This window comes from Bidens hawaiensis, unplaced genomic scaffold, assembly GCF_021521415.1.
Source record: "Bidens hawaiensis isolate Kalapana, Puna unplaced genomic scaffold, B.hawaiensis_p1.1 tig00002553_1, whole genome shotgun sequence".
Lineage (NCBI taxonomy): Eukaryota > Viridiplantae > Streptophyta > Magnoliopsida > Asterales > Asteraceae > Bidens > Bidens hawaiensis.
The window spans coordinates 553,642-580,873 of record NW_027491139.1 but is presented as its reverse complement, the minus strand read 5'-3'; the positions used below and the strand labels follow the sequence as shown (position 1 = coordinate 580,873).

Below are 27,232 nucleotides of genomic sequence, written 5' to 3'. Positions count from 1 at the left end.
GTAGTGTCTCCAGATCTTCAAGGCAAATACCACTGCGCCTAGTTCGAGGTCGTGAGTTGTATAATTCTTTTCATGAACCTTGAGTTGCCTTGATGCGTAAGCGATAACCTTGCCTCGTTGCATAAGAACACAACCGAGACCTTGGTTGGATGCATCGAAATACACGACAAAATCTTCATTACCCTCAGGTAGCGCAAGGACAGGAGCTTCACACAACAAACGCTTGAGCGTCAGAAAGGCTTCTTCTTGCTTCGAGCCCCAAATATACGGTTTACCTTTGTGCGTCAGAGATGTTAAAGGCAATGCGATCTTTGAGAAGTTCGAAATAAATCGCCGGTAGTAACCAGCTAAGCCCAAGAAGGAACGGATTTCGGTAGGAGTGGATGGCGTAATCCAGTTCTTGATTGCTTCAATCTTGGATGGGTCGACATGAATACCCATCTTGTTCACAATATGGCCAAGGAACTGTACTTCATCATACCAGAATTCACACTTGGAGAGCTTGGCAAAGAGCTGCTCGGCTCTAAGCTTTTGCAACACCAACCGAAGATGTTGCTCATGCTCGGCCTTGGTTTTGGAATAAATCAGAACATCATCGATAAACACAATCACGAATTTATCCAAGAAAGGCCTACACACCCGATTCATTAGATCCATGAAAACGGCGGGTGCGTTGGTTAAACCGAAGGACATGACCAAGAATTCAAAGTGGCCATAACGAGTTCGAAAAGCAGTCTTGGGAATATCTTCATCGCGGATGCGCAACTGGTGATAGCCAGAACGGAGATCGATCTTGGAGAAACAAGAGGCACCTTGGAGTTGATCAAAGAGGTCGTCAATGCGCGGTAAGGGATACCGGTTCTTAATGGTGAGTTTGTTCAACTCGCGGTAATCGATACACATGCGAAACGTACCATCTTTCTTTTTAACGAACAACACCGGAGCACCCCAGGGCGAAGAGCTAGGGCGAATGAATCCTTTAGCGGTCAACTCTTGAAGTTGACTTGCCAATTCTTGCATTTCAGCGGGTGCAAGACGATATGGAGATTTGGCTACGGGGGAAGCACCAGGGACAAGATCAACACGAAACTCGACTTCACGAGCGGGAGGGATACCAGGAAGATCATCGGGGAAAAACTTCAGGGAAGTCACGCACAATAGGGATTTCGCGAAGTTTCTTCTTTCCTTCATCGGGTTTAACCACATGGGCTAAAAATGCAATACACTTCTTCCGCATGAGTCTTTGGGCTTCGGCGCACGACATAAGCTTAAGACCACTGGAGGGTTTCTCGCCATAGATGTGAAGATCACCGTTTTCTCGAGGAATGCGAATCAACTTCTTGGCGCAAATAACTTCGGCGCGATTATTCGAGAGCCAGTCCATACCAATGATAACATCGAAACTTCCAAGAGGCATGGGGATGAGGTCGATTAGAAAATCGTTTTCGTTAAGGTTAAGCGTGCAATCCTTAATCACGGAGTTAATTAAAACAGTTTCACCATTAGCCAATTCAACTGAAAAATTTTCTTTTAAGTTATCGCGCGGTCGCGCAAGCTTCTGCTCAAACGCGCGAGAAATAAAACTTCTATCGGCGCCAGTATCAAAAAGTACGGATGCATAATGTCCGTTAAGTAAAAATGTACCATTAACTACGTCATTATTCGCTTGCGCTTGGTGCGCGGTTATATTAAAAGCTCGGCCGCGCGTCACTTGGTTCGAGATTTGGTTCACCGGATTCGCTTGTGTGATTTGCACTTGTAGTCTCGGGCACGCGTTCCGGAAATGACTGGGATCACCGCAGTTAAAGCACGACCTGGGTCGTGGAGTAAGGTAAGTTGGTTGAGGGTTTTGCGGGTAGGTTGGTGGTGTTTGTGCGATCGGGTTGGCGGGAAGAACTCTACAGTTTTCTGCCATGTGACCAGCGCGGCCACATCGGTGACAAAGTCGACATGGGGCTTGAGGTGGGTGATGAAATCTACAGGTTGGGCAGAAGGGGTGGTTTCCTGTGTAAGGTTTCTTAGGTGGCGGGGCAGGGAGTTCGGGATTGGTTAAGGCATAGTTGTGGACTATAGGGGGAGTTGGGTAGGCTGACAGTGGGGTAGGGGCGTATACTGGAGGTAGGTAGGGTTGCTGGACAATGGGCGGGTTGGTAAGCGTGTAAACTTGTCTGCGCCTACGCTTCGGGTTGTTATGGTTTGAGGGTTCTGTTTTGGTTTCTGTTGGTTCAGGGGCAGTCTTGGTGGGTTTGGTCTTCTCAGCTCCCCGCAGGAACAGGGTTCCTGCTCTGACATGGTTGTCGCTGAGCACAGCGGCCAACTCGATGGCGTCAGAGAGGGTTGCTGGGTTTCTGGCCCATACAGAATCTTGAATTCCCATGGGGAGACCCCCAAGGAACTTCTCGATAGCTCGGCGGGAAGGGGTAACAAGGTGAGGGACAAGCAGGCTTAGTTCATGGAAGCGCGTCGCGTATTCGCGCGCTTCGCCACTGTATTGCTTCAAGTTCCAAAATTCTTCCTCCAGGCGCTTAACTTCGTTGGGAGGGCAGAACTCTCGCGTCAAGAGATCCTTAAATTCCTCCCAGAGCATGCTGGAAGCAGCCTCTGCGCCACGCGCATGAGCTACTCCATTCCACCATGTAAGCGCTCTAGATTCCAGGACACTGGAAGCATATAGGGTTCGTCGGTCAGGAGGGCATTGGGTATGGAGGAAAGTGTTTTCAATCTTCTCGAGCCATTGGAGCATCACGGTGGCTCCTTCAAGCCCTGTGAATTTTGGAGGGTTACCCGCATTGAAGGATTTAATATTGTATCCGGAGGAGTTGGGATTATTTTGGTTTAAGGCTTGGGCTATTGCGGCGGCCATTTCCTGTGAACGTTGCTGTCTACGCCTGTGCGAGGCTTCTCTCCTCTGATGACGGCGAGATAGCGGAGGCATTCTATAAAAGTTTTAATTTTTGTTAATATCTTAGCGCAAAGTATAATCTTATAAAGCTTGGTTTCGCGGGGTTAGATACCATCAACAGTTAAAGTAAAACACGAATTTGAATGCAAACTTAGTACAGATAACAAATTCGAATCGAGAATCGACAATTCATGTATCACCATGACTTTCCGAATTCTCAATTTAAAATGACTAGTAAACGAGTATTGGAGATTGACGATTCATGTATCACCATGACTTTTCAATCCTCAATATAAAATATACAAGAAAATGAGTATTGGAGGTTGACAATTCATGTATCACCATGACTTTTCAAGTCTCCAACCTCAGAACATAATCGTAAATGGAATTTGAAAATCAACTATTCATGTACCACCATGACTTTTTGGATTTTCAATCCCAACAAACGAATATGTAAGTAAAATCAATAAAAATCGAAATTCAGCAAAAATCGAAATATCGAGAAATAAAACATAAAACCATACGCTGCGTCTGCGCAAGCATATTTATAAATAACGAGCAATTAACAATAAGCGCGCAAACATGAGATTTCTCTCATGCGCGAGAAGGGACTCTTAGGTATTCTAGGCCGTTACGTCTAACCACCTATCCTAAAGTCACGAAGCTCTGATACCAATCTGTCACACCCCGACCAAAGGCGGATTATACATCGGGGCGCCACATATTGTTTCATTACTCGTGACACTATTGGGTGTCAATATTTAATAAATATATTCATTCGCGCACGCGCAACGCAAGCACAAGATAACATAAATCAACATAAATCATTATATTATAAGGCAAAATATTCGAACAACAATAACTTGTCTTGATACATTTTAATCTAGGTCCAAAAGTAAAAACGTCCTACGTGTCCACAAGCTCCAAATGTAGCTACAGCAAACCTGAACATGTGTTAAAATAAAACGTCAAACACTTGCGTGTTGGTGAGAAATCAAGTTTAATAGATAATAGATAACAATAAATCTGCGCGCAACATGTGTATGTCTGGTTTTCAACAAGGGTGTAATCAGATCGGGATCAAGTCTAAGATTCATAGCTCATAGTCAATCTGTGCTCCCAATTGAGCATAAAAACAAGAAAACTGTGCAAGTGTAAACAAAAGAGAAAATCATAAACGATAGTTCTCCCGTGTTCATCTAATGGTACCATGAAAACTGCGGAATAGACCGACAAGACGGTTAATGATCCACACATACAAATAAACAGCCAAGTCTACGTCCTCAACACATGGGATACTGCGCGACTAAAGTTCATAAACAAGTTTAAGACTCTAAGTTTGTATGAACACATGAACATCCCAAAACATTAAAAATAAAAAGGGATTAGGTACGAGATTACTCACTTGATAAACGGTGCGGTGAAAGATAAAGCAAGCACAAGTTAACCTATAATTAAAGATTATTGTTTTAACGAATGGTTTTAAGTCTCGATTATAAGTTAGCATAATTAATAAGTAACTTAAACAAATTATTATATATTATAGATTACCGGAAAACAGGGCAGAACAGGAGAGAGGACGAAGGCAGAGAGCAAGGAAGATAATAAGTGTTTGTGTGTGTAGTGTTAAGAAAATAGCATTATTATTTATAGGGAAACCCTAGGGAACACAAAATCCCTAGAAAAGGGGAAAAGATCTCCAAAAAGCAAAAGATATCAAAAAGCATAAGAATCCAAAAGCAAAAGATATCAAAAGATATGGCAGCTGCAGGGGACAAGGAAAAGCTGACAGGTAACAGTAAACAGGCATGGGAGGGTCAGATAAAGGTACTGGTCAAGCATGGGAAAAGCAGATCTCAAAAGATAATGTCAGTCACTTTTTCTGTCAACCAATGGGGTTGGTGCGCATGCTGCGCCGAAAGTAACTTTTCAGACATAAGATAGGTCAGGTCAACAGCACAGAAGATAAGACATCACAAAAGTAAACGGCTAGATTAAACAGAAGACTCAAAGGGTTTAGCGCGAGAAGGCATCGAGCGCGAGAGCGCGAAGGCAGACAGAACAAACCTTAGCGCACTGCGGGAAGAACTACAATTCTAAGCGCGCTGCGGGAAGAACTACAATTCTAAGCGCGCTGCGGGAAGAACTATAATCCTTAGCGCGTCGCGGGGACAGTTCGCCTCGCGTATCGCAGCAACAGATGGTCTTCACGCAGGCTTCCTTGTAAGGAGTCTGGGCGCGTGGAGCTGCGCAGACAACCTTAGGCGGGAAGAAACAAAGGACAAACAAAGAGAAGGGGGGGTTCAAGGCTTAAGGGCGGAACGACGACAAGAGAGAGAAAGAGGCGGGACGGCAACAAGAGGGAAAAGAAGGCGGAAAGAAACAGAAGAAGAGGGACGGCGGAAAGGAAGAGAGAGGAAGAGGCGGGAAGGAAAATATTATTAGTAATATATATATATTTTAAATGTCAAGTTTTAAAAGAAAATAATTAAATTTTAAATCATAAAAAGAATCGGATCAGAAAACGGGTACCTGGGTCGGGTCGGATGGGGCAGATGTCACAGTCTCCCCTACTTTAAGAAATTTCGTCCCGAAATTTATCTCGAAGTAGGCTGCGCAGAGAACAGGTGCGGGTACTTGATCTTCATTTGATCTTCCCTTTCCCATGTAAACTCGGCTCCGCGCTTGGACTCCCAGCGAATTTTCACGATAGGGATGCGACTGCGCTTGGTTTTCTTAACCTCGCGATCCAAAATCTCAACAGGCTTCTCAACGAAATGCATGGATTCGTCAACTTGAACTTCATCAAGTGGAATGTGAAGGTTCTCGTCAGCTAAACATTTCTTGAGATTGGAAACATGGAACGTTGGATGCACATTGCTGAGCGCGGGCGGCAGGTCTAGTTTGTAGGCAACTTTTCCCACACGCACGAGAATCTTGAATGGACCAACATAACGAGGAGCAAGCTTACCTTTCTTCCCAAAGCGGACAACACCTTTCCAGGGCGACACTTTGAGGAGAACAAGATCACCAACTTGAAATTCGAGAGGCTTTCGCCTGCGATCTGCGTAACTCTTCTGTCGGCTTCTGGCAGTCAGCAGATGATCACGGATCTTGGCGATTTTATCGGTTGTCTCTTGAACTAGTTCGGGTCCTGTGATTTGAACTTCACCCAATTCGTTCCAACAAATCGGTGAACGGCACTTTCGACCGTAAAGTGCTTCAAATGGGGCCATACCGATGCTGGAATGATAGCTGTTATTATAAGAGAACTCGACCAGAGGTAGGTGTGAATCCCAATTACCTCCAAAATCAAGAACACAAGATCGAAGCATATCCTCAAGGGTTTGAATGGTTCGCTCAGACTGTCCGTCAGTCTGAGGATGATATGCAGTACTCATGTCCAAGCGAGTTCCTAGCGCAGATTGGAGAGATTTCCAAAAGCGGGATATAAAACGGCCATCGCGATCGGATATGATGCTCAAAGGAGTACCATGGCGGCAGACAATTTCCTTGACGTAAAGCTGCGCGAGTTGCTCAACACGGTAGTTTTCACGAATGGGCAGAAAGTGAGCAGACTTAGTCAATCGATCCACTATTACCCAAATGCTATCATGTTTGCTTGCTGTCAAAGGTAACTTGGTAATAAAGTCCATCGCTATACATTCCCATTTCCACGCAGGAATTTCTGGTTGTTCTAGCAAACCAGATGGGCGTTGGTGTTCAGATTTTACCTTAGAACAAGTCAGGCATTTAGCTACGAACACAGCAATATCCTTTTTCATACCGGGCCACCAATAAGTAATGCGCAAATCCTTGTACATTTTATCAGCGCCGGGATGAATAGAATACCGAGATTTGTGCGCTTCACTCAGGATATCAGCGCGAAGATTCTCATCAAAGGGAATCCAGATGCGATTGAGATAGCAGAGAATCCCACTCAGATTAGGGACAAAGTGAGCTTACGCGCCACACGCTAACTCGGCGCGAAGGTTACCATTACTGATGGATGCGCGCTGCGCGTCACGAATGCGTGATTCGAGATTGCTCTGAATCGGCGCAAAGTGAAGCTGCGTGCGCGGCAAGATACAGTTAAGTTGGCTGGGTTTGCGGCTGAGCGCATCGGCTACCACATTAGCCTTACCAGGATGATACCGGATCTCACAATCGTAATCGCTGATGAGTTCGTTCCATCGGCGTTGCCTCATGTTGAGTTCCTTTTGATCAAAGATGTGCTGAAGGCTTTTATGGTCAGTGTAGAGGATACACTTAGTACCATAAAGGTAGTGTCTCCAGATCTTCAAGGCAAATACCACTGCGCCTAGTTCGAGGTCGTGAGTTGTATAATTCTTTTCATGAACCTTGAGTTGCCTTGATGCGTAAGCGATAACCTTGCCTCGTTGCATAAGAACACAACCGAGACCTTGGTTGGATGCATCGCAATACACGACAAAATCTTCATTACCCTCAGGTAGCGCAAGGACAGGAGCTTCACACAACAAACGCTTGAGCGTCAGAAAGGCTTCTTCTTGCTTCGAGCCCCAAATATACGGTTTACCTTTGTGCGTCAGAGATGTTAAAGGCAATGCGATCTTTGAGAAGTTCGAAATAAATCGCCGGTAGTAACCAGCTAAGCCCAAGAAGGAACGGATTTCGGTAGGAGTGGATGGCGTAATCCAGTTCTTGATTGCTTCAATCTTGGATGGGTCGACATGAATACCCATCTTGTTCACAATATGGCCAAGGAACTGTACTTCATCATACCAGAATTCACACTTGGAGAGCTTGGCAAAGAGCTGCTCGGCTCTAAGCTTTTGCAACACCAACCGAAGATGTTGCTCATGCTCGGCCTTGGTTTTGGAATAAATCAGAACATCATCGATAAACACAATCACGAATTTATCCAAGAAAGGCCTACACACCCGATTCATTAGATCCATGAAAACGGCGGGTGCGTTGGTTAAACCGAAGGACATGACCAAGAATTCAAAGTGGCCATAACGAGTTCGAAAAGCAGTCTTGGGAATATCTTCATCGCGGATGCGCAACTGGTGATAGCCAGAACGGAGATCGATCTTGGAGAAACAAGAGGCACCTTGGAGTTGATCAAAGAGGTCGTCAATGCGCGGTAAGGGATACCGGTTCTTAATGGTGAGTTTGTTCAACTCGCGGTAATCGATACACATGCGAAACGTACCATCTTTCTTTTTAACGAACAACACCGGAGCACCCCAGGGCGAAGAGCTAGGGCGAATGAATCCTTTAGCGGTCAACTCTTGAAGTTGACTTGCCAATTCTTGCATTTCAGCGGGTGCAAGACGATATGGAGATTTGGCTACGGGGGAAGCACCAGGGACAAGATCAACACGAAACTCGACTTCACGAGCGGGAGGGATACCAGGAAGATCATCGGGAAAAACTTCAGGGAAGTCACGCACAATAGGGATTTCGCGAAGTTTCTTCTTTCCTTCATCGGGTTTAACCACATGGGCTAAAAATGCAATACACTTCTTCCGCATGAGTCTTTGGGCTTCGGCGCACGACATAAGCTTAAGACCACTGGAGGGTTTCTCGCCATAGATGTGAAGATCACCGTTTTCTCGAGGAATGCGAATCAACTTCTTGGCGCAAATAACTTCGGCGCGATTATTCGAGAGCCAGTCCATACCAATGATAACATCGAAACTTCCAAGAGGCATGGGGATGAGGTCGATTAGAAAATCGTTTTCGTTAAGGTTAAGCGTGCAATCCTTAATCACGGAGTTAATTAAAACAGTTTCACCATTAGCCAATTCAACTGAAAAATTTTCTTTTAAGTTATCGCGCGGTCGCGCAAGCTTCTGCTCAAACGCGCGAGAAATAAAACTTCTATCGGCGCCAGTATCAAAAAGTACGGATGCATAATGTCCGTTAAGTAAAAATGTACCATTAACTACGTCATTATTCGCTTGCGCTTGGTGCGCGGTTATATTAAAAGCTCGGCCGCGCGTCACTTGGTTCGAGATTTGGTTCACCGGATTCGCTTGTGTGATTTGCACTTGTAGTCTCGGGCACGCGTTCCGGAAATGACTGGGATCACCGCAGTTAAAGCACGACCTGGGTCGTGGAGTAAGGTAAGTTGGTTGAGGGTTTTGCGGGTAGGTTGGTGGTGTTTGTGCGATCGGGTTGGCGGGAAGAACTCTACAGTTTTCTGCCATGTGACCAGCGCGGCCACATCGGTGACAAAGTCGACATGGGGCTTGAGGTGGGTGATGAAATCTACAGGTTGGGCAGAAGGGGTGGTTTCCTGTGTAAGGTTTCTTAGGTGGCGGGGCAGGGAGTTCGGGATTGGTTAAGGCATAGTTGTGGACTATAGGGGGAGTTGGGTAGGCTGACAGTGGGGTAGGGGCGTATACTGGAGGTAGGTAGGGTTGCTGGACAATGGGCGGGTTGGTAAGCGTGTAAACTTGTCTGCGCCTACGCTTCGGGTTGTTATGGTTTGAGGGTTCTGTTTTGGTTTCTGTTGGTTCAGGGGCAGTCTTGGTGGGTTTGGTCTTCTCAGCTCCCCGCAGGAACAGGGTTCCTGCTCTGACATGGTTGTCGCTGAGCACAGCGGCCAACTCGATGGCGTCAGAGAGGGTTGCTGGGTTTCTGGCCCATACAGAATCTTGAATTCCCATGGGGAGACCCCCAAGGAACTTCTCGATAGCTCGGCGGGAAGGGGTAACAAGGTGAGGGACAAGCAGGCTTAGTTCATGGAAGCGCGTCGCGTATTCGCGCGCTTCGCCACTGTATTGCTTCAAGTTCCAAAATTCTTCCTCCAGGCGCTTAACTTCGTTGGGAGGGCAGAACTCTCGCGTCAAGAGATCCTTAAATTCCTCCCAGAGCATGCTGGAAGCAGCCTCTGCGCCACGCGCATGAGCTACTCCATTCCACCATGTAAGCGCTCTAGATTCCAGGACACTGGAAGCATATAGGGTTCGTCGGTCAGGAGGGCATTGGGTATGGAGGAAAGTGTTTTCAATCTTCTCGAGCCATTGGAGCATCACGGTGGCTCCTTCAAGCCCTGTGAATTTTGGAGGGTTACCCGCATTGAAGGATTTAATATTGTATCCGGAGGAGTTGGGATTATTTTGGTTTAAGGCTTGGGCTATTGCGGCGGCCATTTCCTGTGAACGTTGCTGTCTACGCCTGTGCGAGGCTTCTCTCCTCTGATGACGGCGAGATAGCGGAGGCATTCTATAAAAGTTTTAATTTTTGTTAATATCTTAGCGCAAAGTATAATCTTATAAAGCTTGGTTTCGCGGGGTTAGATACCATCAACAGTTAAAGTAAAACACGAATTTGAATGCAAACTTAGTACAGATAACAAATTCGAATCGAGAATCGACAATTCATGTATCACCATGACTTTCCGAATTCTCAATTTAAAATGACTAGTAAACGAGTATTGGAGATTGACGATTCATGTATCACCATGACTTTTCAATCCTCAATATAAAATATACAAGAAAATGAGTATTGGAGGTTGACAATTCATGTATCACCATGACTTTTCAAGTCTCCAACCTCAGAACATAATCGTAAATGGAATTTGAAAATCAACTATTCATGTACCACCATGACTTTTTGGATTTTCAATCCCAACAAACGAATATGTAAGTAAAATCAATAAAAATCGAAATTCAGCAAAAATCGAAATATCGCGAAATAAAACATAAAACCATACGCTGCGTCTGCGCAAGCATATTTATAAATAACGAGCAATTAACAATAAGCGCGCAAACATGAGATTTCTCTCATGCGCGAGAAGGGACTCTTAGGTATTCTAGGCCGTTACGTCTAACCACCTATCCTAAAGTCACGGAGCTCTGATACCAATCTGTCACACCCCGACCAAAGGCGGATTATACATCGGGGCGCCACATATTGTTTCATTACTCGTGACACTATTGGGTGTCAATATTTAATAAATATATTCATTCGCGCACGCGCAACGCAAGCACAAGATAACATAAATCAACATAAATCATTATATTATAAGGCAAAATATTCGAACAACAATAACTTGTCTTGATACATTTTAATCTAGGTCCAAAAGTAAAAACGTCCTACGTGTCCACAAGCTCCAAATGTAGCTACATCAAACCTGAACATGTGTTAAAATAAAACGTCAAACACTTGCGTGTTGGTGAGAAATCAAGTTTAATAGATAATAGATAACAATAAATCTGCGCGCAACATGTGTATGTCTGGTTTTCAACAAGGGTGTAATCAGATCGGGATCAAGTCTAAGATTCATAGCTCATAGTCAATCTGTGCTCCCAATTGAGCATAAAAACAAGAAAACTGTGCAAGTGTAAACAAAAGAGAAAATCATAAACGATAGTTCTCCCGTGTTCATCTAATGGTACCATGAAAACTGCGGAATAGACCGACAAGACGGTTAATGATCCACACATACAAATAAACAGCCAAGTCTACGTCCTCAACACATGGGATACTGCGCGACTAAAGTTCATAAACAAGTTTAAGACTCTAAGTTTGTATGAGCACATGAACAACCCAAAACATTAAAAATAAAAAGGGATTAGGTACGAGATTACTCACTTGATAAACGGTGCGGTGAAAGATAAAGCAAGAACCAACTTTAAACAAGCACAAGTTAACATATAATTAAAGATTATTGTTTTAACGAATGGTTTTAAGTCTCGATTATAAGTTAGCATAATTAATAAGTAACTTAAACAAATTATTATATATTATAGATTACCGGAAAACAGGGCAGAACAGGAGAGAGGACGAAGGCAGAGAGCAAGGAAGATAATAAGTGTTTGTGTGTGTAGTGTTAAGAAAATAGCATTATTATTTATAGGGAAACCCTAGGGAACACAAAATCCCTAGAAAAGGGGAAAAGATCTCCAAAAAGCAAAAGATATCAAAAAGCATAAGAATCCAAAAGCAAAAGATATCAAAAGATATGGCAGCTGCAGGGGACAAGGAAAAGCTGACAGGTAACAGTAAACAGGCATGGGAGGGTCAGATAAAGGTACTGGTCAAGCATGGGAAAAGCAGATCTCAAAAGATAATGTCAGTCACTTTTTCTGTCAACCAATGGGGTTGGTGCGCATGCTGCGCCGAAAGTAACTTTTCAGACATAAGATAGGTCAGGTCAACAGCACAGAAGATAAGACATCACAAAAGTAAACGGCTAGATTAAACAGAAGACTCAAAGGGTTTAGCGCGAGAAGGCATCGAGCGCGAGAGCGCGAAGGCAGACAGAACAAACCTTAGCGCACTGCGGGAAGAACTACAATTCTAAGCGCGTTGCGGGAAGAACTACAATTCTAAGCGCGCTGCGGGAAGAACTATAATCCTTAGCGCGTCGCGGGGACAGTTCGCCTCGCGTATCGCAGCAACAGATGGTCTTCACGCAGGCTTCCTTGTAAGGAGTCTGGGCGCGTGGAGCTGCGCAGACAACCTTAGGCGGGAAGAAACAAAGGACAAACAAAGAGAAGGGGGGGTTCAAGGCTTAAGGGCGGAACGACGACAAGAGAGAGAAAGAGGCGGGACGGCAACAAGAGGGAAAAGAAGGCGGAAAGAAACAGAAGAAGAGGGACGGCGGAAAGGAAGAGAGAGGAAGAGGCGGGAAGGAAAATATTATTAGTAATATATATATATTTTAAATGTCAAGTTTTAAAAGAAAATAATTAAATTTTAAATCATAAAAAGAATCGGATCAGAAAACGGGTACCTGGGTCGGGTCGGATGGGGCAGATGTCACATATTGGTAGTTAACTCGTCTTGTCTATATCTTGCTATAAACTAGTCGTGACCATAGGTGCACAAATCGGGTTTTTTAAATACCCGGGTTCGGGTATGGAACCGGGTTCGGGTATTGAGAAAACCATAGTAATGAGTTTTTTCGGGTTTTTTCCGAGGTTTTTTCGGGAATAAATTGGATTTTTTAAAAGTTTGCACTTTTTAAGGTATTTTTCGGGTATACATCGGGCATTTGAAATACTCGGTTTCGGGTTTTGGAAAACCCGATTCAGAGTATAGAACCGGTTCGGGTTTTCGGGTATTACCGGATACAAATCGGGTCTGGTTCGGGTTCGGGTTTTAGTGCCAAAATGCATTCCCCATCAGTACCCGAAAAAACTCATTACTATGGTTTTCTCAATACCCAAACCCGGTTCCATACCCGAACCCGGGTATTTAAAAAACCCGATTTGTGCACTTCTAGTCACGACTAGTTTATAGCAAGATATAGACAAGACGAGTTAACTACCAATAAATTACTCGTATGGTTAATTTAAATCTGGTAACTTATCAGAACGAGTTTATTAACAATAAAATACTCGTATCGGGAATATAAACAAGGTAAACTAGTCACGACGAGTTAACCACAAATGAACTACTCGTAAGCGTAATGTTTACCGGATAAACTTATCGAGACGACTTAGTTACCAACAAAATACTAGTTTAACGGATATAAAGTAGTCGTTGACAAGTGTCTACTCGTAAAGACTAGTTAAGCAAACAAAATAACCATTCCGGTTAGTGTTTTGTAAAACAAACCAGTTAGATGCATTTGGTAATCAAACTCATCGTCGTGGTTAGTTTTATAATCTGCTCGTCGCGACTAAAGAATATCTTATTTACTCGTGTGGCGCTGATTACGAGGGTTTAAACTTATTTAATCTTTACGAGTAGATTATTAATGAAACTGGTCGTTACGGTTAGTTTATAGACACGTGGCAAGTTTTAATTGGTTATACAAACTACTCGTGAATAATCATAAACTATTTGTCACGACTAGTTTATAATACTTATTTTAGAAATATGTTGAAAATGGCACCTAAAACCTGAAAAACATAATCATAAATACCTATTTTAAGAATTTTCCCTTCAAAAGTTATGGACTAGGAACTTGTCACGCCTGCCAAATCAAAATAATTATTAATTAACAAGATTGGTCTTTAAAGAGTAAACTTTACCACAATATGGAGGTACTAGTTGTCTAACCACGTGATTCAAAAGCACTTCTCAATACATATTATTTTTTAAAGAATATCATATCATCTATTATTTTTTAAAGGTTTGATTATTAAAATTTTCACGCATTTTGGCGATTTTAATACCCTTGTTATGGTTCGACATCACCCAATAACGTTCCCTAACCATTTCGGTCGTATATATATCCCGTATATACTATAAAGCTTGGATCTTTAAGCTTAAGGACATTCGAAAGGCTAAACGTTCAATAAAACGTAAACTTTAAAGGTCAAGAACATACATTTAGCGCTCGTTCGATCTTGGTTAGCTTGTTTATGCACTCTAGATCTCGTGTAATAAGATCTAATACCAACTAACGTTTACTCTCTCTCGGATCTTGCTCGTTTATGGTGTGTGTGTGTTTGGAGTGTGTAGAGATTATGATGGAAATGAAATGAGGGTTTAGGGTTTTAGGTTGGTTTAGGGGATATTTATATCCCTTAAAGCCCATGGACCTAAGGCCCATTCTCATTTAACCCATCTCAATTAATCTAAATCCATGATCCGTTCTTTACTCGATATTAATTAATAACGCGAAATCACTAAACGTAACTTTCTTTATTCAACATTATAAATTTTAGGATGTTACAAGAAGGCGGTGGTGGGTGGTGGAGGTAGACGGTGGCGGCGACGGACGGTGGTGGGGTGGACGGTGATGGTGGCAGACGGTGGGCGGTGGTGGTGGCGAACATTGGGTGGCGGTGATGGTGGCAGACGGTGGGTGGTGGGTGGGCGGTGGGTGGGGTGATGGTGGACATTGGGTGTTGGAAGGGGGTGGTGTTTTAATCTTTTGTAGACCTTATAAGATCTCAGAAGTGATGGGCCAAGTCTGCACCAAGAAGAGCTTGTGCAAACGTTTTTTAATAAAACGTTTTCGAGAAAACAAACAGTCTGCAGATAACAATGTCTGCGTGTGATCTGCACGGTGCAGACAAAAGAGGCTGCGCATATCCTTTTTAGAAAAACAAACAGCACCTTAGGTGGTGTTTGTTTTTTCAGAGGTAAAATGATTGCAGTCTGCGGACCACATCTGCAGACATCTGTAGCAGAAGAGGTGGACCAAACATCTACAGTTTGCAACAAGAAGACTGTTTGTTTTTTAAAATCTGCAGACTGCTAAAATAAACTGAAAACTACAAAAACGTTTAACAATTAACAATATTCAACAAACCTAAACTTTCTACAAACTAATCAAAAACTAACAAAACTAACAAAAACCTTTAACAATTAACAAAAAAACTACAAACTTTATTCAACAACAAACTAATAACAATATTCAACAAACCTAAACATTCTACAAACTAATCAAAATCTAACAAAATTAACAAAAACACCTAACACCTTAATCATATCAACACCATTCTCGTCCACCCTAAAACCGTTCGCTTCGGCTTCAAAAGAAGGTATGTGATAGAACAATAACCGAGCTGGAGAAAAAAACAGCCGAGGGATCACCAAGCAATGAAATGCTAGAAAAACTCGGGGATTTGGTGAAAGAACGAGAAGGTATAGAGAGAAAACTTTCAACCACATACAGTTTGGGAAGAGATGCACCAAGCCCACAGTCACAGTCACTAATTCCACTCTCTGATAAGAAAAGCAAGAGTTTTTTGTTAAAAACTGGACAGAAAAGGAGTGGCGGTGGAGGAGTGGAGCGGCGGCGGTGGAGGAGTGGAGGCCGCCGGCGGTTGCGGGGGTGGAGGAGGGCGGCGGTTGCAGGGGTGGAGGAGTGGAGGGTTGGAGAGGAGAAAAGATGGTTAGGGTTTGGACTTTGGAGAGTGTCTGATGAAGGAGATGAAGGAAAAAAGAAGAGGGGGAGAAGTGATGAGATGTAGTATGAACAACACTTCTAGGAGAAGAGGACGCGCAGAGGTTTGTTAATGAAATGTCTTCGGAAAAACAAACACACTGCAGACCACAATGTCTGCGCGTGGTCTGCGTGGCGCAGACAAAAGTGGTCAGGAAGAGGTTTTGAGGAAAAACAAACAGCCCCTTAGTGATGAGAGAGTAATGAAGTTCAAAAAAATTTTAAATACTTTTCGTTTTCAGTTAATTTAATTTTAATTTGAATTAGGCTTTTATAAATTATGTTATGATATTTGTAATAGTAACACGTCAGCCTGTTCTGCGTTGAGGTGTTACAATATTTGTCCAAACAAAGTTTATAATTTACCAACAAAAAAATATATATAATTTTGTATTAAGTTTTAATTTTCTTATCTGTTGTGTTGTGTTAAAAATCTTATATTAAATGTGGATCAAACGATATTCATTAATAAGAAATGTCTTATCATAAATACAAAACAAAATTCATTTGCAAACTAAATGTGTAAAAGTGCCAGACAACACAACCAGTGTGTGTGGGTAGTTTAACATTTTGATCTAAATTTGGTTCACATTTTAACATATCTTAACTCACGACTCGCGAATTTACACGCCCAACGTGTATTGACAGTTTAACGTTTTCACGTTTGTTTTCGGTACATTTTAGCAATCCCGTTGCAACGCGCAGGTTTCGAATGCTAGTTTATAATTTGATGTTTTATTTTTGTTATATTAACACTATTAAACCCCAAAGGCAAAGAATGTATTCTAGGTGACGAGTTGAGTTCGGTCATTTTTTCTTCATGTGATTTTAAATTTAGCTATAAAATTAATTTTAGTTATATAAACATTATTAATTTATTTGAAAAAAAAAGAGAAAAATGATGAATTAGTGAACGTTTTCATGGTAGTGTGAAAGATAGGGAATGAAGTGGGGTATGATGTGGCAATCTTGTAAATTGGATGTGGCTCAATGGTAGAGCACTCACTTTACTAGTGAGATATATGGTGTTCAAACCTCACTATCACCAATTTATATGAGAGATATGAGGGATGACCCTAATTTGTCATGGTTCGAGTCCTGATCTCACCCGGTTTTACCGGTTCCTTGCTGTCGTGCCGTTTGACGGGCGTGGGGATCAGGTTTTATCCGGAGAATCCCTCAGTATATGGAACGCTAGGGGCTCCGTCCGTCCGGACTCGTGGCTGGCTTGGGCTACCTTTAGCCAATGGGGGCCGCGTACGAATTATCCGGCGTTACTTAGTTGGTCGTTCCAAAAAAGAAAAATGCGGTATGATGTGGCAGTGTATACTGAAAAGCAAAATGGTATCCACACATTTTTGTCTCATGTTAGAGCATTCACATCCCATCCTCTAAATCTATGTGAGGAGAGTATGTAAATTATAGGATGAGGTTTTGAGTGATTGTGAGTGTAAATTATAGGGTGAATAGAAAAATGTAGTGATTTTTTGTAAATTTGGGGAAACATTGTTTGCCCCTATTTATTTTTTAATATTTGTTGAATTGGTTGTGAGTAGAGGAGAGAGAAAACTGTAATGATAAAGGTATAAAAAATATTATTTAATTGAATAGGTGAGAGAAATGTGGTGTTTTTTATTATAATTATAGATATAAGGATGAGGAATGGGATGAGAATGCTCTTACACACTTACATGTTGACATGTTTGTTACATAGTACGTGCATGTAAATTCGTATGCGTATGTAATCTTTCTGATTTAATTTAATAGTATATATTCCAAACAAATATATTATATGTAACCTTATATGTGTAATAGATATGTAATGTGACATTTGCTATTGTAGCTGATCTATTTGAAATTCATGTAATTGGGTATTGAAGGACCAAAAAGTAAAAAAGTTGGGAAATCAGCAATGATGGATTTCAACAAATTAACAAAAAGCATATGAGAAAATCATCCGTTGTTTTCCGTATAAATTGTCCAGGTCTGGTTGTTCTAATACACACAAAAACATGGGAACACTTAGAAAAAAAATTATGAGTCAGAAATTCAAATAAAAATACACAAAAATGGGGTAAACAAAAACGTACCTAACTTGAGTGACGATCAAAAAACACCTGATTTGAATAAGTTACGTGAGGAGCTTTCATTGTTAGCATTAATATCAAGAGATAGTTGGTTTCGAACATTAAGTGTGATTGTGTGGGTGAAGAATAGAGTGTTCGAACATTAAATGTGGGTGATGAAATGAATGCTGTAGAAAGTGGGTGTGAAATATTAAGAGCACCAACAACGCTAGAACCCGGCAAACCATCGTATCAGCCTCATATCAGATTACAATTTTTTTCAAAAATCACAAATTTCTTCGACACCAAATATCCACAAACTCCATTAAAAATATTATAATGTGTGTGTATGTGTGTGTGTGTGAGAGAGAGAGAGAGAGAGATGATGGCCCCACTAATTTGGTGACATCATGCTCGTGGAGAGGTCCTCCCCACAAACCCATTTTCACAAACTTCCCTCCACCACAGTAGACCCCCCCCGGGGGGGGGGGGGGTTGATCTTTCCACAAACCCCTCAAAAGGGGTTGCATTGTGGCTGCTCTTAGTGTACATGAAGAATCAAATGCAATATCGAAAACATCCTTATGCTTATTATGGAGCAAAAAATCAATCAATCAATCAATCATACCCAGTTTAGTCCCACCAACAGCAAAACTATAAGTAGGGTCTGGGGAGGGTGAGATGTAGGCACACCGTACCTCTATCCAACTGGATAAAGAGGTGGCTTTCAGAGAGACCATCAACTCTGTAATACATATGTATGAGGCAATATATAGTAAATGAAATAGTAATAATAATAATAATAGTATTAATAATAATAATACTAATAAAAATAGTAATAATAAAACAATAATAGTAATAATAATAATATATGGTGTGTGAGCAAAATAAGGTAAATAGAAGCCTTAAGGTGCTCATTTGTCCCTAAAAATCTTTAACTTTAATCCTACTTCTCTAAGAATTCCTATCTCCAACCATGTCCTCGGAGAGGTTTAGGTCTATCAAATCCCGCCTAATCCTCTCATCCCAAGTCAATTTAGGTCGTCCTCTACCCCTCATCCCCTCTATAGTCATGTTTTCTACGGATCTAACAGGATTCGTCGAATGTCTTCTCTTCACATGTCTAAACCATCTCAATCTCCACTCTCGTATCTTGTCTGATATGTTCGCTACCCCTAATCTCTCCCGAAACACAAGATTTCTTATTCGGTCTAACCTTGTGTGCCCACACATCCATCGTAGCATTCTCATTTCTGCTACCTCCATCTTCCGCACTTGTGCCTTCTTGATGGCCCAGCAATCTGTTCCATATAGCATTGCAGGTCTAACTGCGACCCTATAAAATTTTCCCTTTATTTTAATTGGGAAACTCTTGTCGCACAATATACCTGTGGCTGCTTTCCATCTACACCATCCTACCTGGACTGGATGGGTCACATCACTGTCTAATCCCCATCGCTCTGAACAAATGATCCTAGATGCTTGAACTTCTTTACCTACGGTACCACCTGCCCTTCAATGGTGATCTCTGTGTCATCATTGTCATTTATCTCCCCAAAATCACAGTGGAGGTACTCCGTCTTAGAGCGACTAATCCTTAAACCTTTTGTCTCTAAGGTTGATCGCCACTCCTCTAACCTCATGTTTAGATCTTGTTTTGTCTCCGCAAGTAACACAATATCGTCTGCGAACATCATGCACCACGGGAGCGTCCCCTCAATCGACTTTGACAACTCATCCAAGACTACTGCAAAAAGAAACGGACTCAACGCTGACCCTTGGTGAAGTCCTACCTCTACGGGGAAAAAATCAGTATCCCCCATGGGCGCAAGCATACTCGTTGTGCTCCTGGTATACATATCCATAATTATCTCTATATATCCCCCATGGGCATGTGGATTTTTTCTTGGATTTCACTAACATATTAAGTTTAATGGGCTAATTTCAGTGGGGGTCTATCCTCCCCCTGAAGCATGAATAAATCCGTCTATGGGTGCAACATGGAATGAGAATGTGACATTACAAAGATGACATTCATAGGTGTCTCCAGTGTTTTTTTTTATTTTCGTCACTAAACAATGACGCGCACCTTGTTTGTCGTTTTTTGTGTGTCATTAAAGGCTATTTTTCTAGTAGTGTAAATTAGTGATAATAAGGTTTGAACTCCTTACCTCTTACTAGTAAAATGAGTGCTAAATACGGAAATAATAGACATCGTTCTAAAAGAAAAGAAAATCTAATACCAGTAATTAGAAACGTAAATAGTTTGCCGCCACCTCCTATCTAAAGTAACTTTTCCAAGTTGGTTAGGTGTGCCATATGTATGTTCTAAATGTCTCTCTTGCATATTCAACCCATTAATGGCGAAAAGTCCTATTGGTAATCCTGGATCGTCTTCATGATCGGTAAATATGGAATGATCTAAGTTGAGTTGGTTTAGTTTCCGAATTATAATATAATTATTATGGTAATGTCTTGGTTACTAAGTTATGTTAGTAGATCTATAAATATGGGCATGAGTAGAGGGTTTAAATGTATGATCAATACAAAATTACTATAACGAGTTCTTGAATCATTATATCTTGCAATAATAAATGTTTATCAATCATGTGTCTTGAATCACCTACACACATATTTAGGGGTGTTCAAGAAATCCGAAATTCAAAAAAAAACCGAAACCCAAATAAACCGATCCTAATTCTTATTCGGATCGGATCAATCCGGATATCCGAATAACTAATTCGGATCGGATTTGGATATGGTATTTTAAAAAATTCGAATTGTTCGGAGTATTCGGATATCCGTTTAATCCGAATAAAAAACATGTTTTGTTGATATTTTCCGGTTTGGTATATTTATTAGACTATTATTTGAAGTTTGAACTTTAAATTTGTGTTAAGAGTAATTCGTATTTTCCGGTTTATATGTTTATTGTGATTCTAAACTATTAAATGTTAGGAACAAAAAATTAGGAAGATTTTTTAGGTTTTTTTAGGATTTTTCGAATATTATCCGAATCCGATCCGAATTGAATTCGGATAGATTCGGATCGGATATGAATATTCCTAATTCGTATCGGATCGGATTTAGGATATAGTCCAAAAATTTTAAAATACAAATATCCCAAACCGAAAAATCCGTTATCCGGTCTGATGAACACTCCTACACGTATAGGTGCGAGTTTGAAACATCTCCGAGTGAGTCTTAAATTTTTTTCTTTTTCATCACTAATAATTATAAAATATATTTGTTTTTTTTTTGTAATTTAACAATTATATAAGTCATATTCGATTAACTTGGTCGTTGTGAAATTCATGCGTTATTAGTTGATTAAAAAACGACTTCGAAATTCGGTTCGTATAAGGATCCACATAACAAATCAAAAACCCAATCCGAAGTCGTTATTACTATTCGGCTCTATTTGTATTTCCGGGTTTTCGACTTCTTATCTCTTATTTATTTATTGCCTTTTCTACTAATATTTATGATGTCATCACGTTCTCTATATTTCATGCCTTGTATTATTTATTTATTTATAACGTCCTTTAGTTCTAATTTTTGGTTTAACCAGTCTGAGCAGTAAATATGTAAGATGGCTTATTAGTTTTCTTGTATAGCTCTGAAACACGTTTACTCCAATTATCTTAAGGAGTTATATTTGAAAATATAGGAAAGTAATTAATTTTTACTATAGATCCTTCAAAGTGGAAACAAATGTCACGTTCCAAGCATCCTTACATTTTAGTACTTTTCAAAAGACATGTCTTCTGTTTCATTCTAGGCTTGGCATAACATGTCATACTTAACACGATAAAATACAACACAATAAGACATGATTGCTTGAGGTGTTATACACTAACACACCACGATAACAAATTGTGTAATTTTTTTTAAACACGAGCACGAATGAATCTTTTTAATTAATTAGAAACAACTTAACATGACATGACCTATTGAAGACACGATTAATAATACATATGTATTGAAACAAAAATTGCCAAAAAAAATTAGAAAGTCCCAATTATAATACATAAATACATAATCCTCAACATAATAATCCTTAACATATTTAAAACAAAAATTCTTCAATAATACATAACATACTTTAATAAAGATATATATTTATTATTTGGATTAAACATATAAGCAAACTATTAACAAGTTATTAAGTTGTTAACATATGTTTAACCTGTTAGAACACAAATTTAAACATGTCTTAAACAATTCGACCTATATAAAACACAAAAGCTAGCCTTAGATAGGTCGCTTTGTATAAGACACAAACATATTAAACTCAAACCTAAACTTGTTAACATATGTGTCGTGTCATGTTAACAGATTTGTGTTAAATATTTTACTCAACTCTTAGGATGCTTCTTTCAAATTTCTCATCCTTTCGATTGATTTTAACTTTAACTGTATTGCCGCCTTAAATTTAACCATTGAAAACTTTCAAAGATCCAAACACATTTTTGGGCATCGGCGCACTTCTCATGCAAATTCTACTTTATATAGCCAAATTGCCTTTCTTAAAAAAATTTATAAGTGAAAACGTGCAATTTGAAAGAAACTAGGAGACAAAAGATGAAGAACTGAAATAAATGGTTATAACTTTGGTGTCTTAGAAGACTCATATGATCCAAGTATTTGGTCTTCGTTATTTGTATATTACGTACACGTAACAATGACAATTATTATCACCCTTCATTATCCACAAGGTCCCCAAAGCCACTTGCCTCGTACATAATAACAATATAAAACATTAATATTGTTGAGATCATGGCAAGGTTTTCCAAGAAACGGCGTCTCTTAATTTCGCCACTTTCTTACTAGCTCTAGCTCATGGAACACGTCTCTTGGGAAATAAATCATATGGCTCGGGCGGCCAATGAACAACGACTCGCGAGGCTCTCAAGTGATACTCAGGAGGACAAGGATTTGACACTAAGTTCAAACTATCTAGTAAAAGGAGAAGTTCATTTATGATTCTTAAAACATAAAACCACAATTTTTTTTCGTCTTAGAACTTTAGAAGACAGATATTTTCAAATGCATCACCTCATCCATTCGAATGTAGCGGATGCACTCAAATTAGGGTTCATCTCTCATCATAATGTGTAATATTAATAAGTTTCTATAGGGTGTCATCACACTAACCTTGAACACGAAAAGTACAACATGATCTAGAGCTCTAGCAAGCAATCAAGCATAACACATTCAATAGGCAACAACCTAAAAAAAATATAAAACACACACCAATGAAGCAAACATACACTCATACACATTCATAGTGATAAAGAAGCACAGCTGGGCTACAAAATCTAACCTGATGAAGAGCGGAACAGTCCGGACAGCAAAAATTGGGGGTTAAAAAGCGGCATTAGAAGATATAGATTAACAACTTGTTTGGATAAAATGGTGCATCGTCTTAAAACGAATCTTCTGGGAGCTTGTGGACAAAATGGTCTCAATTAAGCCAGATATCTCATTGATATGTTTGAAACAAACGACTGAATGACATTAGTGGTAGGGAGATCAAGAGTAGGAAGGTGATTCAAGACCAAACCGATTGTAGAAAAATGGAGTGAGCTAGGTAATATCAAACCAGCCATGAATGTCGAGAGATTGAAGAACTGGAAAGGCTTTTCAGTAATGTTTTAAAATCTCGTATGGATCGTGTTAAAATTTATGTAATCTGGGCTTAACCTAAATGATGATTATTGTTAGTATAGTTCCTAAGTATATTAAATAAGTATGGTCACAGTGTCACACATCCAACCATCACCATTGAAAAGGTGTAATGGTTGGTAGCCTATAGATTACTATATAAAGAATTCACTTGTAAACAACCGAACATTGTTGTGTATTGTTTGTATTACAATAAAAGTATGTATTTATATATCTTAGATCCATTTCATATAATTTTCTTTGAATATGTGCTCTTTGCTGCATTAATTGTTAGCCTGCAATTGATAATTAATCCGGCCTCTTCTTTGCAAACGTGTGTGCTGGTTTGACCATGTGACTCGAACTCTCATCGTGTGACATCATTGTAACTTGCCATATTACTTTTACAAGTTCTTTTAAAACATCAATAGTATTAAAAAAACACGTTAAAGAGTGCGAACTCGTGTTCTAGAATGAAAAGATGCATGCATTTAGGTACAAGAATGCATGATAAGTTCATGTAGATGTGAGTTAAAATTGGAAACTATGGATGTGCAGGCCTTCGCAATTTTGCAATGGACACCAACATCTTCACATAAACCCAATCTTTCAAGTGATCAAGAAAGTGAAAAAAGGCATGTCTCAGATGATGGTTGAGAACTAACGTGCCACATGCTATCCAAAATCCAGTACCAAAACCAATGCCCCCGCCAATATAAAACCATCTTTGAAGTTCATCTTCCCCGCCACCTTCACTTTCACCAATCGTTGGTGGTACTTCTGACTCTTCATCTTCAATACAGGTTTTTGTAATGGGAGGTCCACATAGTCCTGCATTTCCATTATATCTTGATGGTTCAAAGGACTGGAGTTGAGTGCTAGTTGGAATCCTCCCTGACAAGTTATTATACGACACGTCTAGGTACTTTATTTTAGTCATCTGAGCCATGCTTGATGGTATCCCTCCTGAAAAGTTGTTTCTTGATATATCCAAAGTTAAGAGTTTCTTCATCTCATCAATTTTCAATGGAATCTCTCCGCTTAGAGCGTTCTTGGACAAGTTTAATGCAATCAATCCATGGAGCTCTGTGAGCTCATATGGAAATTGTCCTGTTAGATTATTGCTTGATAGATCAATGATCCTCAACAATCCAAGAATTCTACTGAACTCACGAACATTTCCTTGCCATTCGATGGTCGCTTGGTCAATGTACTGATCATAAATGTAATCTGGAGGAGCGGTTCGTGAACCATACCATAGAAATTCAAAAAGATGCACGGTTTGGGACTGAACAACTCCCTCTTGAACCATGGTAGTAAGATTACTTAGGAATGATGGGATGTTTCCGGACAGATTGTTTTTTGACAAGTCTAGAAGTTGAAGATTAACTAGTTGACACAATTGTAACGGAATGGTTCCAAAGAAGTTGTTTGATCTTAGGCTAAGAACATACAATCTTGATAGGCTTTCGCCAATCCAGACAGGCACATTGCCAGAAAAATTGTTGGCCCCCAAGTTCAGAAAGTTTAAACTTGTGCAATTCCTTAAAGACAAAGGCAATTCTCCCGAAAACTCGTTATTGTATAAATACAACACCTCGAGTTTGATCAAAGATTCAACAGATCGAAGCAGGAAGCGTTCCAAACAGTTTGTTGTGGCCTAGATTAAGGATCTTTAGTTCTCTGAAATTCCATAAACAATCTGGAACTTGTCCGGTTAAAAGTTTATTGGAGAGATCAAGAAATTCTAAAACCCCGCCAACAATTTGGCATAAAAAGGAGATTCCTCCAGAGAATTTATTTCCAGAAAGATTTAATAATCTCATAGTGGAATAAGGAACATTTGGTATCGGACCATAAAGGTTGTTAGAACTCAAATCTATTATTATTATGGAACTATTATCAAAACTTGATGATAGATCGGGTACGTTCGCGGTGATGCTGTTAAAAGAGAGATTCAAATATTTTAATTTTGATGGCCACGTACCCCAAAACTCCGGAGGAACTGTATCTGAAATTCCAGCATTGGAAATATCAAGACGAGTAAGATTTTTGAGTTTTTGAATCCATTTGGGGAAGTGAGGCCCTAGTTTGCAAGAGCTCAAATCAATGTACTCTACATAAGAAATGTTTAACATATGGTCTATGGAACGATCAGAAACTCCCTCGAGTGAGTTGTTTGAAAGATTCAACCTCATAATTTTCGACTTTCCAATGTTTTCAGAGATGGCACCTCTAAGAAAATTAGAAGAAGAAAAAAAAAATTTCAAGCAAAGGTAGTTCTCATAGTTTCTCACTTATAGTCCCATTTAACTGATTATCATATAGGTACAAATACATTAGGGATGAAAATGTATGGATCTCATCAGCAAATGGCCCTGTAAGTTGGCTGCTTGGAGCAAGCAGATACGATAATGTAGCCGACGTGCATCCAGACAAGTTGTGTAGAAAATCGGGAAAGTTGACAGATGCAGAGTTGCCATGGAACTTTAATGAGGTTAAACTGCAAAGATTTCCAAGATATTTGGGTATTCCATCTAGCATGTTTTGCGAGAGATCAAGCCTAGAGAGCCTGATGCTAGTTAATGGAAACAGCCAATGATACATGGATGAGTTGAGATTGTTGTTTGAGAGTTCAAGTCTAACAATAGATGATGAAGAAGAGTTGACAAATGTTGAAGAATATGCGGGATACATGACTTGTGAGAGGTCACATCTATATAGACGTAAATAAGGCAGTTTTTTTAGACTTTCAAATACATCTACCCAATGATTTGCTTTAGCTATGAAAATTCCTTCCATACCAAGTGTCTCCAAATTAGAAAGATTAGCAAGCTAGTCTATGTTTTCGATCACACATCTTTCGATACATCTAAGTGAAAGCCACTCCAAGTTGGTCAAGTTTCCTATCTCTGGAGGAATGATTCCATTAAAAGAGTAAACATCAAGGTTAAGGGTCCTTAATTGAGTCAAGGAACCAATGGAGTTGGGGATAGTTCCACTATAGCTATTAGAACCAAGATTAAGGTCAAGATAATTCAAGTAGGTCAAGTTAATCAACGAAGGGCTAAACTCACCTACGACTGACTTGTAGGATAGCTGAAGTCGTGTGACATGACCTGTTGTGTCGTTGCACGTGACTCCCGTCCATTTACAACAGTCGCCTTCTTCTTCTTCATTCGTCCATGTAGTTAAAACGCCGTTAGGGTCTTGAACACGAGCTTTGAAATCAAGGAGAGCACGTCTCTCCTGTCCGATGCATATCTTATTGACAACAACAGTAGCGTTGCTGTCACCTCCAACTGCTACCAGTTGGTTGGTAGTTGTAGCTTGAAGGGGTAGCAAGAGAAGTGAGAAAATAAATAACATTTTAGGATGCTTGAAAGAAATGCAAATCTTGGTGTTCATGACTACTGAACATGCCCCAGTGAAGGTTTAATTCGAGTAGACCACTACTGTAATTTTTTATGCTTGGATGACCATACTTTTCAAAACTATGTACCATGTTTAGTCGCAAACTATGGGTCAGTAACTAATTAATATAAAAGTCGTTCTCGTATTATTATAACTATTCGAAAGCTATGAGGTTATAATCAACTAAAATGAACCAATGGTTTAACAAAAGCTTACCTTTTGGCTTTTGAAGTTCATATGTAAATCATAAATGTACGTTGATTATTTTTTGATTTGGTTATAGTTTCTCGTTAGGCGACTTAAATTTGATTAAAACCGGCCACACTCAACAAAATTGTA

The 27,232-nt window shown here is 40.2% G+C and overlaps 1 pseudogene; it reads right to left on the bottom strand.

Moving 5' to 3' along the window:
- Positions 1-23,907: 23,907 nt before the first annotated feature.
- Positions 23,908-26,880, bottom strand: LOC143620157 (receptor-like protein EIX2; annotated as a pseudogene).
- Between the last annotated feature and the right edge of the window lie 352 nt (positions 26,881-27,232).